Genomic DNA, 6,246 nt, shown 5'->3' on the forward strand with positions numbered 1-6,246 from the left:
TTGATGTATTCCTGTTGAATTGACCCTTTCTATCATTACATAATAATCTTCTTTTTTATCTAGAAAAAGTGTTTGACTTAAAGTCTACTCTGTCTAATACTAGTATAGCCACTCCTGCTCTCTTCTGATCGCTATTTGCATGAAATACTTTTTTCCTTCTCTTCACTTTTAGCCTCTGTATGTATGTGAATCTAAAGGGAGTTCTTGAGAACAACACACAGATGAATCTTTGACTTTTGTTTTTTATTCGTTCGGCCACTCTGTATCTTTTTATTGGAGAGTTTAGTCCATTTACATTTAAAGTAATTACTGATAGGCTAGGATTTACTATTGCCATTTTGTTATCTGTTTTCTGTTTCTCTTATAGTTCTCTTGCTCCTCTGTTTCTCTCTTCCTGTCCTCCTTTGTGTGTGGGGGGAGGAGTTGTATTTTTTTTCTTTAATGTAACTTCTATAAATATTTTATTTGTGATTACCAAGTGCCTTGTGTGAAATATATTATAGTAATAACAGTCTATTTTAACCTGATAACAAAGCTGATACAAAGTAGCAGATATGTAGGATGAGAAGTCTAGAGATCTAATGTCCAACATGAGAGCTATACTTAATATTCTACCGTACTTGGTAATTTTGCTAAAAGAGTAGATTTTAGGTGCTCTACCCACCCACACACACACACACACACACACACACACACACACACACACGCACAAAATGGGGATGTGAGATATGTTCATTTGCTTTACTATAGTAATCTTTTCACTATTTCTAGGCATATCAAAGCATCATGTTGTAGACCTTAAATATATATAATAAGTTATATTTAAGTCTTACAGCAAGGGCGCTGATGAGCTAGTGTGGACAGGTGACCTTGCCTTTCAGAGCCCTCTAGTGTTTTGGGGGCCTCAGGCCAGGCTCATCGACCTGCTGTGCATGTCTCAGGTTGTAACACCAATGCTGGTCTCCAGTTGTGCGGCCGAAGGTTGCCTTATGTGGCTAGTGGCACTGGCCTTGATGGAAACAAGCAATGAGGCCCTCATCAAAAGTAGTCCTGAAGAATGAGAAAGGATGATCAAGCAACTGATAGAAGAATTAAGATCAGAGGAAGCAAAACTCATCTTGTTGAAAAACTTGCCACAGTGTCAAATGCAGAAGGAAGCCACTGCCCAGAAGCCCACAGGCTCCACTGGGAGCACCATGACCACCCGTCCTCTGCTTGTGCAGGGCACCCAAAACATTCCTGCTAGCAAGCCGTCACTTCTGACCTCTTCAACTTGAATGCCGGACAGCATGATCCCACTTCTGCTGGTCCGGGAAGGGCAGCAGGCATCCTCAGTGCTGGTGCTGCAGGTGACCTCACAGGTGGTCATGGCCCCACTCGTCAGGGGATCACAGCAAATCCACAACATCAGACAACATTCTAGCATGGGGCACTGCCCCTCCTCCTGGACCCCAGGGTGTCCGTGCCCAGAGTTCAAATTCAGGGATAGAGAGTCATCGAGCAAGGACTCATCCGTGTCGCCAACGTCCCCAACACCATTCTGCTCATCAACATCCTGCAGCCCTCCTCAGCGTCATTAAAGGGTTCACGACCAACTCCGCTCAGACCAACTCCACCTCCACCAGCGTGGCCTCCATGATCACCTCCACTGAGTCTCCAGGCAGCCAAGAGGTGGCCGCCGAGCTCGGGCTGTGCAAACAGCTAGAGAAGATGCTGCTTGAGATTCCCCCTCCCAAGCCCCTCACCCCAGAGATAAATTTCCTGCCCAGTGCTGCCAAGAAGTTCGTCTACCTAGTTGGCCTGGAGGAAGTGGTGCAGAACCTACTGGAGACGCAAGCAAGCCGGATGTTGGCCGCCCTTGTGCTGTCCCAGGAACCTTCCATGTGCGTGCACTGCAAGATGGCCTTCGCAAGCCGCAAGGGCGGGGCCATCATGTGCGAGAACAGGCGCTCAAGGTGGAGGGCACTAGCTGGCTCAAGGCCACCTTTGTGAAGGCGCTACAGCGGGAGCGTGCGATCAAGCAGCGCCTCCTGCAGCAGGACGCCGCGCCTGCCACCGCGCTGCACCCACACTGAAGCAGCTCATAAAACCCCACTGTAAGTTGGTGCTCGGCTCAGGAGAGGCTCGCGACTGGAGTAACAGAGCTGTGCTACTGGCCTCCAGCCAGCTGTCCTGGGGCTCAGGCACGATGACCCATGGTGTCCTGTACAGGTTTACCCAGCCCCCAAACTGCAAAATACGGCCTCGGGCACGGCCCTGGTCAGGAGGACTGGCAGACATTCCAAGAGAGCCTTGAGCGCCGGAAGGGGCAGCACCGCCTCCACCTGGAAGAAGACGTCCCTGAACACCCAGTACCCTTGCGTTTGTCCCCAGAGTTTGGCAGTACCCAAGACGTCCTCGGCCGTGGACCGCCAGCGAGAGTACGTCCTTGACGTGATCCCGCCACGCTCCACCCTCCAGTCAGCCACGTGGGATAGTGCCAGCCAGGACCGGTGGAGGACAGGCTCCCTCCTCACTGTTACCTGGCCCCGGTCTGGAAGGACACACTGTGCCGCCCTCCACTGTGCTCACCCTACAGAGTGAGTGACGGCCGTTCTGCACAAGCGACACCTCGATTCTTGGCTGCAAAGTCTCTTCGCGGCTGGGAGATGCTGCTTCACAGGCGGATGAGGATTACAACTGGGGGACCTTTCCACGGGGCTTTCTTCCTCGATCTCTTTCCCGTTACTTTGCCTAACACCAGCAGTCAAGTGGACCTCCGGGGCTGGTTCTGCCCCAGGCCGCCTTCTTTTGCCCCCAGCAGGGCGCAAGGGAGGCTCACCGTGGACACCGTGACATGTCTGAGCAAGGCTGGTTCCTCGGGGCTCCTGACTCCAGCAGGGCGTTTCCTTTTGTTTTTGTTTTTCCCTGTCTTCGGTCCCCAATCTGTGGCTGCGTCTCTTCATGGCAAACTGTAGGTTGAAAGATTTTTGGTTTCTTTAAGCACCTCATGATGATGGAGTTAAAAGTAAACCGAGCAGACCCGGGGTCTCTGTTGTGCACACGTAGTCCCGGCCGCCCCCGTGCGCTGGAGCGTGGGCGGCCGCGGCTACATGAACCTTACGAGTGGCAGAGGCAGGAAGCGCCAGCGCAGCCTCGCTCCTGCCAGAAAGCCTCCCTTGCTGCGCCTTCCTGAGACCCCCCAACCCCCCCAGGCTCAACTGAAGAACAAACTGAAATCCAGACCCGGCCAGAGAGTAGGGATCCCAGAAGCTGCGCGCTGCCCACAACGGAGGGAGGAGAGAATCCGCAGCGACGCCCTGAAGCCTGGCCAGGAAGTCGGAGGGGAGGGTTGCTGTGTGGTTTTTTCTTGTGCGGCTACTGGTGGTGGTTTACTGTATTTTTTTTTTTTTTCCTTTTCTTTTCCTATTCATTTTGATGGACACAGTCTTAGGCCACCCTGGCCTGCGTTGCTCTCTGGTGACCTCGCACAGTTGCGTCTGGGCTGGGAGGCGCAGTCCAGGTGTGCGGTGAGCTGCTCCCCCAGACTGAGGATTTCTGTTTGGGTCTAGCTAGCTAGAGCCTTTCCTTAAAGCTGAGGTTGCTGGCAGGGCTCGCTTTCACACTTCCTCCCCCTACCCCACCCCCTTTAGTGTCTACAGAAATGTTTTGTAAAGGATCAGGTCCTCTTTTAGTTTGGGGTTGTTTTTTTTTTTTTTTCTTTCTTTCCCCTCCCACTCTCTAAAAACCAGTTCCACATCGCTTCTCGGCCTTTTGGCCAAGATCATGTGTAGTATCTATTCTTATCAGTTTAATATCTGATACGTCCTGTATCGGAGGACAGTATATTAAATGTATTTTGGGAGCAGGGACATGGAACGGGAGCTTGCTCCGTCCAGTCCACGCATCGGCCTGGTATGGCAGTGTCTCCAGGCACAGGTGCACCCCCTTGGGGACATGAGCACTGGTCACGCAAGATCAGAGACGGTGGGGAGAGGGGGGTTGCAGTCCCTCCGCCTGGCGAGGGCTAGACTCGCGGGAAGCTGCTTCGCGTGTGGCCTGATCCTCTTCTGTCCGCCGTGAGAGGGAGGCTGACGGGGTCCCGCCGAGCGCTGCGTGCCCGCCTAGAACCGGGGGGCCCTTTGACCGGCTGCCATCGCCGTCGTCAGGCTCTCCACAGCCCTTTTTCCCATCTTTTCTTTCACTTCGGAGGCCCCGTCTGTCCCCGTCTGTCCCCTCTCTGCGTCTTCTACAAATGTTCTCTTAATATTCTTGCGCATACCTGGCTCTTTCCCAAGGACGTGGCTTTCCCTTACGCTTTCTCAGGGGCTGTCTCTTCTCTGCCACATACCTCATCCTCTACTACCTGGGTGGGGAGCACGTGTACTTGCTGCTTCTTTCTGCTTCCCATAGCCTTCATAAAAAATAATAAATAAATAAATAAAAACCAGTTCCACGATGAAAGGCAGAAGTCGTTCTGTGTCTACCGCCAACTGGTCCAGCTCCATGCATAGTGAGGGCGTCTGGTGTCCATGCACAGGTGTACGTCCATGTGAGAACTGGGTCCCTCTGTCCCCCAGTGCAGCTCCAGTCCTGTTTTTCTGTTGATGCAGTTAGGGACTTTAATTTAAAATCCTTAATTTGTAGGCCTGCCTCCTTCAAACACAACTGCTACAACATTCTAATAAAGGCTCACTTAACCCACTTGAAAAAATAAATAAAAAGTAAAAAAAAAAAAAAAAAAAAAAAAAAATCTTACAGCAGATTAAAACGGAAATACAACATACCAAAGCTTACGGAGTTCCGCAAAAGTAGTTCAAAGATGAAAGTTTACACCGATAAAGTCCTACATTAAAAAAATTAAAAGGAGGATCTTAAATAAAGACCTAACTTTGCACCTGAAGGAACTACAAAAAGAAAAAACTAAGCCCAAAGTTAGCAGGAAGAAGGAAATAATAAAGATTAGAGTAAAAATACAGAGAAAAAAAAAAACGATCTAAAAACTCGACAAAACTAAAAATCGGACTTTTGAAAATACAAACAATTGACAAACTTTTAGCTAACCAACAAAAAAGAGAGGACTCAACCAAAATTACAAATGAAAAAGAAGACATTACAACTGCTACAACAGAAATACAAAGTACTATGAGATTATTATGAATAAGTGTATGCCAACACAGTGCATAATCCAGAATATAATGGATAAATTCCTAGGAACATGCAACCTACCCAGACTAGGTCATGAAGAAATTTAAAATGTTAACAGATCAATGAGAAAGAGATTAAATCATTCATCAAGAAATTTCCAACAAAGAAAAGCCCAAGACCTGATGGCTTCACTGCTGAATGCTATGAAACATTTAAAGAAATAATGCCAGTTTTCCTCAAACTCTTCCAAAAAATGGAAGAGGAGAAAACACTTTCCAGCTTATTCTATGAGGCCAGCATTACTCTGACATCAAATCCAGACAAGGACACTACACAAAAAGAAAATTACAGCCCAATCGCTGTGATGAAAATAGACAGAAAAACCCTCATATATCAGCAAACCGAATGGAACTGCACAGTGAAATGTTCACACACCGTGGTGAAGTAGGACTTATCCCTGGGATGCAGGAGTGGTTCGACATATGCAAATCAGTAAGAGGCATATACCACATCAACAGAGTGTAGGATTACAATCATATGACCATCTCAGTGGATGCAGGAAAATCATTTGAATATCATCAAAATCATTTGAAATAATGTGAATGGCCTTTCACAATAAAAACTTTCAACAAAATAAGTATAGAAGAACAGTACCTCAGAATAATAAAGGGCAGATAGGAAAAGTCAAACTCATAGAATCCAAGTGCAGAATGGTAGTTGCCAGGGGCTCAGGTGTGGGGGAAATGGGGAGATGTTGGTTAAATGCTACAACCTTTCAGTGACAAGATGCGTAAGTTTTGGGGATCTAATGAACAGTATAGTAACAATAGTTAATACAGTTTTGTATACTTGAAATTTCCTAAGAGTAGATCTTACGTGTTCTCAGCACACACACAAAAATAACTGTGTGCCGTGATGGATGTGCTAACTTCATTGTGGTAATCATTTCATAGTGCATATGTATATCAAATCACCACGTTCCGTACCTTTAAGATAGACCATTTTATTTGTCAATTACACCTCGATAAAGCTAGAAAAAATAAAATGTAAGAGCTTACACACACAAAAACAAATGACCTCTTAAAAAACAAGCCATAAGAATGTCATGATGACGTTAGG

The 6,246-nt window shown here is 47.6% G+C and overlaps 1 non-coding gene and 1 pseudogene across 1 annotated transcript; both read left to right on the forward strand.

Annotated features, from left to right (window-relative positions):
* Positions 1-1,010: 1,010 nt before the first annotated feature.
* LOC134368358 (transcriptional repressor p66-alpha-like) lies at positions 1,011-2,583 on the forward strand (annotated as a pseudogene).
* Positions 2,584-3,737: 1,154 nt separating this feature from the next.
* LOC134368851 (U2 spliceosomal RNA) lies at positions 3,738-3,929 on the forward strand. The gene has a single exon (XR_010022541.1). It is a non-coding gene; the product is annotated as a U2 spliceosomal RNA (small nuclear RNA).
* The last annotated feature ends 2,317 nt before the right edge of the window (positions 3,930-6,246 follow it).

This window comes from Cynocephalus volans, chromosome X (assembly GCF_027409185.1).
Source record: "Cynocephalus volans isolate mCynVol1 chromosome X, mCynVol1.pri, whole genome shotgun sequence".
NCBI lineage: Eukaryota > Metazoa > Chordata > Mammalia > Dermoptera > Cynocephalidae > Cynocephalus > Cynocephalus volans.